Source organism: Giraffa tippelskirchi, chromosome 2, assembly GCF_054371585.1.
Source record: "Giraffa tippelskirchi isolate mGirTip1 chromosome 2, T2T-mGirTip1v1.2.pri, whole genome shotgun sequence".
In the NCBI taxonomy this organism is placed as follows: domain Eukaryota; kingdom Metazoa; phylum Chordata; class Mammalia; order Artiodactyla; family Giraffidae; genus Giraffa; species Giraffa tippelskirchi.
The window spans coordinates 63534292-63548642 of record NC_137276.1 but is presented as its reverse complement, the minus strand read 5'-3'; the positions used below and the strand labels follow the sequence as shown (position 1 = coordinate 63548642).

Sequence of the window (14351 nt, the reverse complement as noted above, 5' to 3'; positions counted from 1 at the left end):
TATCCTAGAGAAACTCTTCCATGTGTGCAATGGACATAAGAAAACATAATGAAAATGTTTGTTGAAATCTTGGCCCTGCAATAATTGGAAATAACCTAAGCTACAACTGTCATCTCTTAAATTTTTACAACAACCTCCTCCCTGATTTCTTTGTCCCTACCTTTGGGTCTCAAACCATTCTATAGCCAGAATGATATCTCTAAAATGAAAATCATATAATTTCCCTGTTTAAAGCTTTTCAATAACTACACATTATACTCAGAATGGTTCAAACTTCTCTACATAACTTACAAAGTCCCTCAAGAGATGGCTTCAGCTTTACCTATATAGCCTCATCTCTCACTATTCTCACACCATCCCGTCCCCCTAGTTCATGCACTTAGCTCTTAAACAAACTACTTGTTAGCTATCTAATTTAAACACTCTCTCCTCTCTGGCCTATATACATGTTCTGTTTGGAATATTTTTTCATACCGCCTATTTCCTGGCTAATTCCTTGTCCATTATATCTCAGTTTTTTAACATATTCTGTCTTCCAGGAACTCTTACTTTATACCTCATTTATCAAGTTCAGAATTAGATTTCTGTCTATGTGCTCCATGGTCTCCTAAATTATCTCCAGCTAGGCATTCATCATATAATAGCATAAGAATATAAGTACCCTAAGGGCAAAAGCAGTGTTATTCATTATTGCATCTCTAATACTTATACACAATGGTTATTATGTTAAATAGATATTAAATAGATACTAAATGGCTTATATCTATTAAACAAATTAGGTTTTAAACCAGAAGCAAATTAAAGAACAAGGCTGTGATCTTATCACAAGCATTATAACAGTAGAAACAGAAAATAAAATTTGCAAATGTATACTTTTTGGAAGTCCAACTTAATGGAATTACATTACAGTTTAATGGAACACCATGGTTAGTTTTTCCACTTGCTACTTCATTCCAAATTTAGAAAGATAAGCAAGAAAAACATCTTAAGTCATTCATCCCACTGTTATTTTCTTACTGAGAAAGTCAATTGCAGTATGAAGACAGAGGTAACATATTTTATTTTTCCAATTGATAAGGACAAGAAGATAGTAATGGGATATTCATAGAATAAATGAGAGATGGCAAAAGTAAACTATCACATGAAGGTAGATATTAGTAATACAAGTAAAACTGGAAAATTTCAAATTTTTCAAAAATTAAACAACATACTCCACACTCTAACAGCTAACAGAAAGAAAAAAAAAAGAAAAGAAATCACAGGGAAAATTAGAAAATACTTAAAAGACAAATGAAAATGAAAATACAACATACCAAAACTTACAGGACACAATGAAAACAGTGCTAAGGGTGAAATTTATACTTATAACTCTTACATTAAAAAAACAAGATCTCAAACCTAACTTTACAACTTAAGAAACTAAAAAAACAAGAATAAACAACCCAAAGTTAGCAGAAGAAAGGAAATATTAAAGCACAGAATAGAAAATAATACATAAAATTAATGAAACCAAAAGTTGGTTCTCTGAAAAGAATTTGGTCAATAAAACTGACAATCTTTTAGCTATGTGGACCAAGAAAAAAAAGACAAATTATTAAAATTAGAAATGAAAGTGGGGATACTTTTACTGATCCTATAGAAAAAGGATTATAAGAATTCTATGAAAAATTGTACACCAACAAACTGAATAACCTAGATGAAATGGACAAATTCCTAAAAACATAAAACCTATCAAGACTAAGAAAAAAATAGAAAATCTAAATAGACCTTTAACTAGTAAGGAAACTGAATCTGTTATCAACAGTCTCCTGACAAAAGAAAAGCCCTGTTATTAACACAAATAAATAGAAAACACATGCCATATTCATGGATTGGAAGACTAATAGCTTCACTGGAGAATTCTATTAAACATTAAAAAAAAAAACAACTAATACCAATCCTTCTCAATCTTTTCAAAAAGATAGGAAAGAATACTTCTTATCTCATTCTATGAGGCCAGCATTATCCTCATACCAAAGCCAGAAAAAGACACTATAAGAAAACTACAGACCAACATCACTTATGAACAATGATGCAAAAATTTTCAACAAAATACTAATAAACAGAGACTTCCCTGATGGTACAGTGGTTATGACTCTGCCCCCCTAATGCAGGAGTCCCACATTCAACCTCTGGTCAGGGAACTAGATCCCACATGCCACAACTAAAGAATCCATGGGAGGCAATTCAGATCCAGCTAAAGACAAATAAATAAATATTTTTTTAAAAATACTAGCAAACAAGGATGGGGAACACATGTAAACCCATGGCTGATTCATGTCAATGCATGGCAAAAACCACTACAATATTATAAAGTAATTAGCCCCCAACTAAAATAAATAAATTAACAATAATTAAAAAAAATACTAGCAAACAGAATCCAGCAGCATATCATTATATACCATGATTACATGGTTACACATCATGACCAAGTGGAACTTATTCCTATAATGCAAGGATGTTTCAACATATGAATATTGATCAATGTAACACACCACATTAGTGGAATAAAGGGGAAAAAACATATACATATGATCATCTCAACTGATGCAAAAAAAGCAACTGACAAAATTCAGTATTCTTTCATAATAAAAAAAAAACACTCAACAAACTAGAAATAGAAGTTTAACTATCAATACTTTAACATAATAAAAGAAATATCTGAAAAACCCACTCAATGGTAAAAGACTGAAAGCTTCTCCTTTGAGAATGAGAACAAGGATGCCCACTTTTGCCACTGTATTCAACTCAGTACTTTAAGTTCTAGCCAGAGCAAATAGGCAAGAACAAGCTTAAAGGTACCCAAATTGGAAAGGAGGAAGTAAATTGATCTCTATTTGCAGATAATACTTTTTTGTTTTTTGTTTTTGCCACACCACACAGCTTGCGAGATTTTACTTCCCCAACCAGGAATTGAACCTGCACCCTTAGCAGTGAAAGCTCAGAGTCCTAGCCCCTGGACCACCAGGACACTCCCCACAGATAACATTATCTTACTCTAGAAAATCCTAAGAATCCTCCTGCAAAAATGCTTGTTAGAACTAATAAATGAATTCAGCCAAGTTGCAGGATGCAAAGATAACACACAAAAATGAGATGCATTTCTATGTACTAATAATGAACCATATAAAAAATGACTAAAACAAATCTAAGCATAAAGTACTCGGGAATTTACGTAATCAAGGAGGTGAAAGACATACAGTGAAAACTACAAAAAGCTACTGAAAGACAACATAAATAAATGAAAAACACATGTCACGTTCATGGATTGGAAGACAACATTGTTAAAATGTCAATACTACTCAAAGTGATCTGCAGATTCAATGCAAAAGACAGAGATAGAAATAGAAAACTCCATCCTAGAATTCATACAGAATCTCAAGGAACCCAGAATAGTCAAAACAATCTTAAAAAAGAACAAAACTGGAGAACTCATACTTCCTGATTTCAAAACTTAATACACAGCTACAATTCAGTTCAGTTCACTACAGTCGCTCAGTCGTGTCTGCCTCTTTGCGACCCCATGAATTGCAGCACGCCAGGCCTCCCTGTCCATCGCCAACTCCCAGAGTTTACCCAAACTCATGTCCATCGAGTCAGTGATGTCATCCAGCCATCTCATCCTCCGTCGCCCCCTTCTCCTCCTGCCCCCAATCCTTCCCAGCACCAGGGTCTTTTCCAATGAGTCAACTCTTCGCATGAGGTGGCCAAAGTATTGGAGTTTCAGCTTCAACATCAGTCCTTCCAATGAACACCCAGGACTGATCTCCTTTAGGATGGACTGGTTGGATGTCCTTGCAGTCCAAGGGACTCTCAAGAGTTTTCTCCAACACCATAGTTCAAAAGCATCAATTCTTCGGCGCTCAGCTTTCTTCACCGTCCAACTCTCACATCCATACATGACTACTGGAAAAACCATAGCCTTGACTAGACGGACCTTTGTTGGCAAAGTAATGTCTCTGCTTTTTAATACGCTATCTAGGTTGGTCATAACTTTCCTTCCAAGGAGTGAGCGTCTTTTAATTTCATGGCTGCAATCACCATCTGCAGTGATTTTGGAGCCCCCCAAAATAAAGTCTGACACTGTTTCCACTATTTCCCCATCTATTTCCCATGAAGTTACAATACTAGTGTGTAAAAAACCAAGTTATAGATCAGCGTAAAGACAGACTTAGAGACCAAAGCAATAGAGAGCCAGAAATAAACCCTTGTATATATTGTCAAATGATTTTTGACAATGATGGCAAGACCATTCAATGGGAAAATGATGATCTTTTCAACAAATGGTGCCGGGAAAACCAAATGTTTACATGCCAAAGAATGAAGCTGAACCCTTACCAAATACCACATGTAAAAATTAACTCTAAATAAATCAAGGACCTAAATATAACACCTAAAACAGTAAAACTCTTAGAAGAAACCATAGGACAAAAGCTTCAGAACACTGGATTGGGCAATGATTTCTTGTATATGATCCGAAAGGCACAGGCAACAAAAGAATAAAACAAACAAGCTGATTTTGTAAAAATTAAAAAATTTGGATACAAAATACAGTCATCAATGGAGTAAAATGGCAACCCACAGGAGAAAATATTTGCAAATCATGTATCTCATAAGGAATTAATATTCAGAATATATAAAGAATCTCTAAAACTCAACAACAAAAAAATGAATAACCCAATTAAAAAATAGGCAAAGGACTTGAACAGATATTTCTTTAAAGAAGACAAACAGATGGCTGCTAATAAGTACATTAAAAGATGCTCAACATCAGTGATTAGGGAAATGCAAAACTCCAATGAGATACCACCTCACACACACTAGGCTGGCTACTATTAAAAAAAAAGAAAAGAAATGGGGAAGGAAATAGCCACCCAAGTCCAGGAAGCCCAGAAGGTCCCATACAAGACAAACCCAAGGAGAAACACGACAAGACACATGTTAATTAAACTAACAGAAATTAAACACAAAGAGCAAATATCAAAAGCAGAAAGGGAAAAGCAACAAATAACATACCAGGGGATCCTCATAAGGCTAACAGCTGATCTTTAAACAGAAACTATTGGTAAAGAATCCACCTGCAATCCAGGAGATCCTGGTTCAATTCCTGGGTTAGGAAGATCCCCTGGAGAAGGGATAGGCTACCCACTCCAGTATTCTTGGCCTTCCCTTGTGGCTCAGCTGGTAAAACTTCTGCCTGTAATGCGGGAGACCTGGGTTCAATCCCTGGGTTGGGAAGATCCCTTGGACAAAGGAAAGGTTACCTACTCCAGTATTCTGGCCTGAAGACTTTCATGGACTGTATAGTCCATGGGGTCACAAAGAGCCAGACACAACTGAGCGACTTTCACTTTCATACAGACCAGAATGGAATAGCAGGATATTTTTAAAGCAATAAAAAGCAAAAACCTACAACTGAGATTACTCTATCCAGCAAGAATCTCATTCAAAGGAGAAATCAAAAGCTTTACAGACAAGCAAAAGCTAAGAGAATTCAGCACCACCAAACCAGCCCTTCAACAAATCCAAAGAACTTCTCTACACAAGAAACACAAAAAAGGCCTGTAAAAACAAACCCAAAACAATAAAGTTAATGGTAACAGGATCATACTCATCAATAGTTACCCTGAATGTAAATGAGCTAAATGCTCCAACCAAAAGACACAGATTGGCTGAATGCATACCAAAACAAGACCCCTATATATACTGTCTACTAGAGATCCACCTCAAACCTAGGGACATGAACAGACTGAAAGTGAGGGACTGGAAAAAGGTATTCCACACAAATAGAGACCAAAAGAAAGAGGTAATAGCAATGCTCATATCAGACAAAATAGACTTTAAAATAAAGATGTTAGAAGAAACAAAGAAGGACACTACATAATGATCAGGGGATCAATTCAAGAAGACATAACAATTACAAATACATATGCACTCAACATAGGAGCACCTCAATACATAAGGCAAATGCTAACAAATAGTAACACAATAATAGTGGGGGATTTTAATATCCCACTCACACCAATGGGAATATCATCCAGACAGAAAATTAATAAGTAAACACAGGCTTTAAATGATACATTGTACCCATTGGACCTAAATGATATCTACAGGGCATTTCATCCAAAAACAATAGATTTCACTATTTTCCCAAGTGCACAAGGAACATTCTCCAGGACAGATCACATCCTGGGCCACAAATCAAGCCTTGGTAAATTTATTTAACGCTGAAATCATTTAAAGCATCTTTTCTGATCATATCACTGTAAGATTAGATATCAACTACAGGAAACACTAAAAAACACAAACACATGGTTGCTAAACAACATGCTTCTGAATAACCAAGGGATAACTGAAGAAATCAAATAGGAAATCAAAATATTGCCTAAAAACAAATGACAATGAAAACACGACAACTCAAATTCTATGGGATGCTGTAAAAGCAGTGTGAAGAGGGAAGTTTACAGCAATACAAGTCTACCTCAAGAAACAAGAGAGACATCAAACACACAACCTAACCTTACACCTAAAGCAACTAGAAAAAGAACAACAACAAAAAAAACTCCAAAGTTAATAGAAGGAAAGAAATCATAAAGATCAGAGCAGAAATAAGTCAAAAAGAAATGAAAGACTATAGCGAAGCTGGCTCTTTAAGAAGATAAAATTGACAAACCGTTACCCAGACTCATCAAGAAAAAAAAAGGATTAAAAATCAAAACTCAAATCAATAAAATCAGAAATGAAAAAGAATAAGTTACAACAGACAACACAGAAACACAAAGGATCCTAAGAGACTACTATGAGCAACTATATGCCAATAAATGGACAACTTGGAAGTAATGGACAAATTCTTAGAAAAGTATAACCTTCCAAACCTGAACCAGGAAGAAATAAAATCTGGACAGATCAATCACAAGCATGGAAATCAAAACTGAAATAAAAAATCTCCAACAAACAAAAGCCCAGGGCCAGATGGCTTCATAGGTGAATTCTACCAACAGTTTAGAGAAGAGCTAATACATATCCTGCTCAAACTCTTAACAGAAAAATTCAGAGGAAGGAAAATTCCCAAATTCATTCTATAAGGCCACCATCACCCTGACACCAAAACCAGACAAAGATGTCACAAGGAAAGAAAATTACAGGCCAAAATCACTGATGAACATGGATGCGGAAGTCCTTAACAAAATCCTAGTGAACAGAATCCAATAATACATTTAAAAGATCATACATCACGAACAAGTTGGCTTTATCCCAAGGATGCAAATATTCTTCAATATGCAAATCAATGTGATACACCATATTAACAAATTGAAAGATAAAAATCATATGATCATCTCAATAGATGCAGAGAAAGCCTCTGACAAAATTCAACACCAGAAGGAACATAACTCAACATAATAAAGGCCATATACAACAAACCCACAGCAAATATCCTCAATGGTGAAAAACTGAAAGCGTTTCTTCTAAAATCAGGAACAAGACAAGGATACCCACTCTCACTACTATTATTCAACATAGTTTTGGAAGTCCTAGCCACAGCAATCAGAGAAGAAAAATGAAAGGAATCCAGATTGGAAAAGAAGTAAAACTCTCATTGTTTGCAGATGACATGATTCTCTACATAAAAAACCCTAAAGATGACACCAGAAAACTATTAGAGCTAATCAATGAATATAGTAAAGTCACAGGATATAAAGTTAATACACAGAAATCCCTGGAATTCCTATATACTAATAATGAAAAATCAGAAAGAGAAATTAAGGAAACAATCCCACCCACCACTGCAATAAAAAGGATAGAATACTTAGGAATAAATTTACCTAAAGAGACAAAAGATCTGTATGCAGAAAACTATAAGACACTGATGAAAGAAATCAAAGATGACACTAAAAGATGGAGAGATATACAATGTTCTTAGATTGAACGAATCAATATAGTGTAAATGACTATATGACCCAAAGCAATCTATAGATTCAATGCAATCCCTATCAAACTACCAATAGTATTTTTCACAGAACTAGAACAAATAATTTCACAATTTGTATGGAAATACAAGCGACCCTGAACAGCCAAAGTAAACTTGAGAAAGAAGAATGGAACTGCAGGAATCAACCTTCCTGACTTGACACTATACTACAAAGCTACAGTCATCAAGACAGTATGGTACTGGCACTAAAACAGAAATATAGACCAATGGAACAAGATATAAAGCCTGGAGATAAATCCATGCCCCAATGGACCTTATCTTTGACAAAGGAGGCAAAAATATACAATGGTGAAAATTGTCTCTTCAACAAGTGGTTCTGGGAAAACTGGTCAACTACGTTACTAAAAGAATAAAATTAGAACACTTACTAACTCCATACACAAAAATAAACTCAAAATAGATTAAAGACCTAAATGTAAGACCAGAAACTATACAAATCTTAGAGGAAAACATAGGCAGAGCACTCTCTAACATAAATCACAGCAAGATCTTCTATGACCCACCTCCTAGAGTAATGGAAATAAAAACAGACAATTGGGACCTAATTAAGCTTAAAAATTTTGCACAACAAAGGAAATTATAAGCAAGGTGAAAAGACAACCCACCCTCAGAATGGGAGAAAATAACAGCAAACTTAATGACTGACAAAGATTTAATCTCCAAAATATACAAGCAGCTCATGCAGCTCAATACCAGAAAAACAAACAACCCAATCAAAAAGTAGGCAGAAGACCTAAACAGACATTTCTCCAAAGAAGACATACAGATGGCTAATAAACACATGAAAGATGCTCAACACCACTCATTATTCAGTTTAGTTCAGTTCAGTCGCTCAGTCGTGTCTGACTCTTTGAGACCCCATGAATCACAGCACACCAGGCCTCCCTGTCCATCGCCAGCTCCTGGAGTTTACCCAAACTCATGTCCATCGAGTCGGTGATGCCATCCAGCCATCTCATCCTCTGTCGCCCCCTTCTCCTCCTGCCCCCAATCCTTCCCAGCATCAGGGTCTTTTCCAATGAGTCAACTCTTCGCATGAGGTGGCCAAAGTATTGGAGTTTCAGCTTCAACATCAGTCATTATTAGAGGAATGCAAATTAAAACTATACTGACGTATCACCTCTCATTGGTCAGAATGGCCATCAAAACATCTACCAACAATATATGCTGTTTGACGTGGAGAAAAGGGAACCCTCTTATACTCCTGGTAGGAATACAAATTGATATAACCACTATGGAGAACAGTATGGAGATTCCTTTAAAAACTAGGAAAAAAATAACATACGACCCAGAAATCCCATTACTGGGCATTTACCCTAAGGAAACCATAATTGAAAAGAACACATGTACCCCAGTGTTCACTGCAGCACTGTTTACAATAGCTAGGACATGGGCGTGACACTTAAAGATGATATGGATATACATTGAAAGCTAGGACACTGAAAGATGAACTCCCCAGGTTGGTAGGTGCCCAGCATGCTACTGGAGAAGAGTGGAGAAATAACTCTAGAGAGAAAGAAGACACGGAGCCAAAGCAAAACAACACCCAGTTGTGATGGGACTGGTGATGGAAGTAAAGTCCAATGCTGTAAAGAACAATACTGCATAGGAACCTAGAATGTTAGGTCCATCAATCAAAGTAAATTGGAAGTGGTCAACAGGAGATGGCAAGAGTGAATGTCAGCATTTTAGGAATTAGCGAACTAAAATGGACTGGAATAGGTGAATTTAACTCAGATGACCATTATATCTACTACTGTGGGCAAGAATCCCTTAGAAGAAATGGAGTAGCCATCATAGTCAACAAGAGTCCAAAATGCAGTACTTGGGTGCAATCTCAAAAAAGACAGAATGAACTCCGTTTGTTTCCAAGGCAAACTATTCAATATCACAATAAACCAAGTCTATTCCCTGACTAGTAATATTGAAGAAGGTGAAGTTGAACGGTTCTATGAAGACAGACCTACAAGAACTTCTAGAACTAACACCAAAAAAAGATGTCCTTTGCATCACAGGGTACTGGAATGCAAAAGTAGGAAGTCGAGAGATACCTGGAGTAACAAGGCAATATTGGCCTTAGGAGTCCAAAAAGAAGCAGGGCAAAGAATAACAGAGTTTTGCCAAGAGAACACACTGGTCATAGCAAACACCCTTTTCCAACAACACAAGAGACAACTCTGCACATGGATATCACCAGATGGTCAATACTGAAACCAGATTGACTATATTCTTTGCAGCCGAAGATGGAGAAACTCTATACAGTCTGAAAAACAAGACGAGGAGCTGACTGTGGCTCAGACCATGAACTCTTTATTGCCAAATTCAGACTTAAATTGAAGAAAGTAGGGAAAACCACTAGACCATTCAGCTATGACTTAAATCAAATCCCTTACGATCATACAGTGGAAGTGACAAATAGATTCAAGGGATTAGATCTAAAAGACAGAGTGCCTTAAGAACTATGGACAGAGGTTTGCGACATTGTACACGAGGCAGTGACCAAAACCATCCCCAAGAAAAAGAAATGCAAAAAAGCAAAATGGTTGTCTGAGGAGGTCTTACAAATAGCTAAGAAAAGAAGAGAAGCAAAAGGCAAAGGAGAAAAGGAAAGATACCCATTTGAATGCAAAGTTCCAAGGAAAAGCAAGGAGAGATAAGAAAGCCTTCCTCAGTGATCAGTGCAAAGAAATAGAGGAAAACAATAGAATGGAAAAGACTAGAAATCTCTTCAAGAAAATTAGAGATACTAAGGGAACATTTCATGCAAAGATGGGCTCAATAAAGGACAGATATGGTATGGACTTAACAGAAACAGAAGATATTAAGAAGAGGTGGCAAGAATATACAGAAGAACTATACAAAAAAGGTCTTAATGACCTAGATAACCACGATGGTGTGATCACCCACCTAGAGCCAGACATCCTGGAATGCGAAGTCAAGTGGGCCTTAGGAAGCATCACTATGAACAAAGTTAGTGGAGGTGATTTCAAATCCTAAAAGATGATGCTGTGAAGTGCTGCACTCAATATGCCAGCAAATTTGGAAAAGTCAGCAGTGGCCACAGGACTGGAAAAAGGTCAGTTTTCATTCTAATCCCAAAGAAAGGCAATGCCAAAGAATGCTCAAACTGCCGCACAACTGCACTCATCTCACACGCTAGTAAAGTAATGCTCAAAATTCTCCAGGCCAGGCTTCAACAGTACATGAACCTTGAACTTCCAGATGTTCAAGCTGGTTTTAGAAAAGGCAGAGGAACCAGAGATCAAATTGCCAACATCTGTTGGATCATCAAAAAGGCAAGAAAGATACAGAAAAACATCTGCTTTATTGACTATGCCAAAGCCTTTGACTGTGTGGATCACAACATACTGTGGAAATATGAGAATACCAGACTACCTGACCTGCCTCCTAAGAAATCTTACGTAGGTCATGAAACAACAGTTAAAACTGGACATCAAATAACGGACTGGTTCCAAATTGGGAAAGGATTACGTCAAAGTTGTTTACTGTCACCCTGCTTATTTAACTTATATGCAGAGTACATCATGCTAAATGCCGGGCTGGATGAAGCACAAGCTGGAATCAAGATTGCCAGGAGAAATATCAATAATCTCAGATATGCAGATGACACCACCCTTATGGCAGAAAGCAAAGAAGAACTAAAGAGCCTCTTGAAAGTGAAAGAGGAGAGTGAAAATGATGGCTTAAAACTCAACATTCAAAAAACTAAGATCATGGCATCTGGTCCTATCACTTCATGGCAAATAAATGGGGAAACAATGGAAACAGTGAGAGACTCTTTTTTTGGGCTCCAAAATCACTGCAGATGGTGATTGCAGCCATGAAATTAAAAGACGCTTGCTCCCTGGAAAAAAAGCTATGACCAATCTAGACAGCATATTAAAAAGCAGAGTCATTACTTTGCCGACAAATGTCCGTCTAGTCAAGGTATGATTTTTCCAGTAGTCATGTATGGATATGAGAGTTGGACTATAAAGAAAGTTGAGTGCTGAAGAATTGATGCTTTTGAATTGTGGTGTTGGAGAAGACTCTTGAGAGTCCCTTGGACTGCAAGGAGATCAAACCAGTTCAATCCTAAAGGAAATCAATTCTGAATATTCATTGGAAGGACTTATGCTGAAGCTGAAACTCCAATACTTTGGCCACCTGATGCAAAGAGCTGACTCATTGGAAAAGACCCTGGGAAAGATTGAAGGTGGGAGAAGGGGACGACAAGGATGAGATGGTTGGATCTCATCACCAACTCGATGGATATGAGTTTGAGCAAGCTCCAGGAGTTGGTGATGGACAGGGAAGCCTGGCATGCTGCAGTCCATAGTGTCACAGAGAGTCAGGCATGACTGGGCGACTGAACTGAACTGGACGTGGAAGCAACCCATATGTCCATAGACAGATAAATGGATAAGGAAACTGGTACATATACACAATGGAATATTCCTCAGCTATAAAAAGGAATGAATTTGAGTCAGTTCTAATGAGATGAATAAACATAGAGCCTATTATACAGAGTGAAGTAAATAAGAAAGAGAAAGACAATATTGTATATTAACTCATACATATGGAATCTAGAAAGACAGTACCAATGATCCTATGTGCAGGGCATCAGAGGAGACACAGACATAAAGAACAGACTTTTGGACACAGTGGGGGAAGGAGAGGTTGGGATGTTTTGAGAGAATAGCATTGAAACATATACATTTCCATATGTAAAACAGATAGCCAGTGGGAGTTTGATATTTGACGCAGGGAACCCAAAGCCAGTGCTCTGTGAAAACCTAGATGCATGGGGTGGAAGGGAGGAGGGAGGGGGTTTCAAAAGGGAGGGGACATGTGTACCTATGGCCAATTCATGCTAATGTATGACAAAAACCATCACAGTATTGTAAAGTAATTGTGCCTAGTTGCTCAGTCGTGTACAACTCTTTGAGATCCCATGGACTGTAGCCCATCAGACACCTCTGTTCATGGAGATTCTCCAGGCAAGAATGCTGGAGTGGGTTGCCATTTCCTTCTCCAATTGTAAAGTAATTATCCTCCAATTAAAAATAAACAAATAAATACATAATTATGTGGCAAATAAGGTACAATATTAATATGCATGCTAGGTGGCAAGCTCATGAATGTTATTCTCTATAATTTTCTGTATATATGAAATTTGTGTAAACAAATAACTTAAAAAAAGAAAATAATCAGTGTAGGCAACGGTCTGGAGAAACTGGAACCCTTGTGCACTGTTGGGAATGTAAAATGGTTTATCTACTATGGAAAAGAGTATGGTGTCTTCTCAAAAATTAAAAATAGAATTACCATCTGATCCAGCAACTCCACTTCTGGGTATATACTCAAGAATGAAAGGCAGTGTCTTGAAGAGCTATTTGTATACCCTTGTTCACAGCAGCATTATTCACAATAGCTGCCATGTGGAAGGAGCCCAAGTGTCCACTGACAGATGAATGCATAACAAAATATGGATACATGCAATGGAACATTATTCATCCTTAAAAATGAAGGAAGTTTCAACATATACAACAACATGGATGACCCTTGAAGGACATCACCCTAAGTGAAATAAGCTAGTCACAAAAAGGCAAACACTGTATGATTCTACTTACATGACGTACTTATAGTAGTCAAAATCAGAGACAAAAAGTAGAATGATAGTTGCTTGGGGCTGGGAAAGTGGGGTTTGGGGAGTTATTGTTTAATGAGTATAGAGCTTCAGTTTCACAAGATGAAAAGAGCTATGCAGATAGATGGCAATAATGGTTGCATAAAAATGCAAATGCATTTAATGCCATAAACTGCATATTTAGAACTGGTTAAAATGGTAAATTTTGTTTTTATGTTCTTTTCACAATAAAAAAATTAAACAGATTATCATGAAATCAGCTGTAACTTAAAAAAAGAGGGTTTGGGGGCTTCCCTGGTGGTCCAGTGGTTGACAGTCCACCTTGCAATACATGGACACCAGTTTAATCCCTGGTCCAGGAGGATCCCACATGCCATGAGGCAACTAAGCGTGTGTGCCAAATACTAAGCCCACACTCTAGAGCCCACACTCAACTACTGATTCCATTCTCCATAACTACTGAAGCCTGAGTGCCCTAGAGCCTGTGCTCTGCAACAGGAGAAGCCACTGCAATGAGAAGCTGGAATACTGCAACTAGAGTAGCTCCCACTCTGCAACTGCAGAAATCCCACATGAAGCAACAAACATCCAGCACAGCCAAAAATAAATAAAAGTATTAAAAAAAAGTGTTTTGCGAAAAAGAAGTCAGAAAGCAGGATGTTTCATACTATA

At 37.1% G+C, this 14351-nt stretch overlaps 1 protein-coding gene across 24 annotated transcripts in view; it reads right to left on the bottom strand.

Annotated features, from left to right (window-relative positions):
- Positions 1 to 14351, bottom strand: part of P4HA1 (prolyl 4-hydroxylase subunit alpha 1) — a 94936-nt gene that overhangs the window by 53767 nt on the left and 26818 nt on the right. The window lies entirely within an intron of this gene.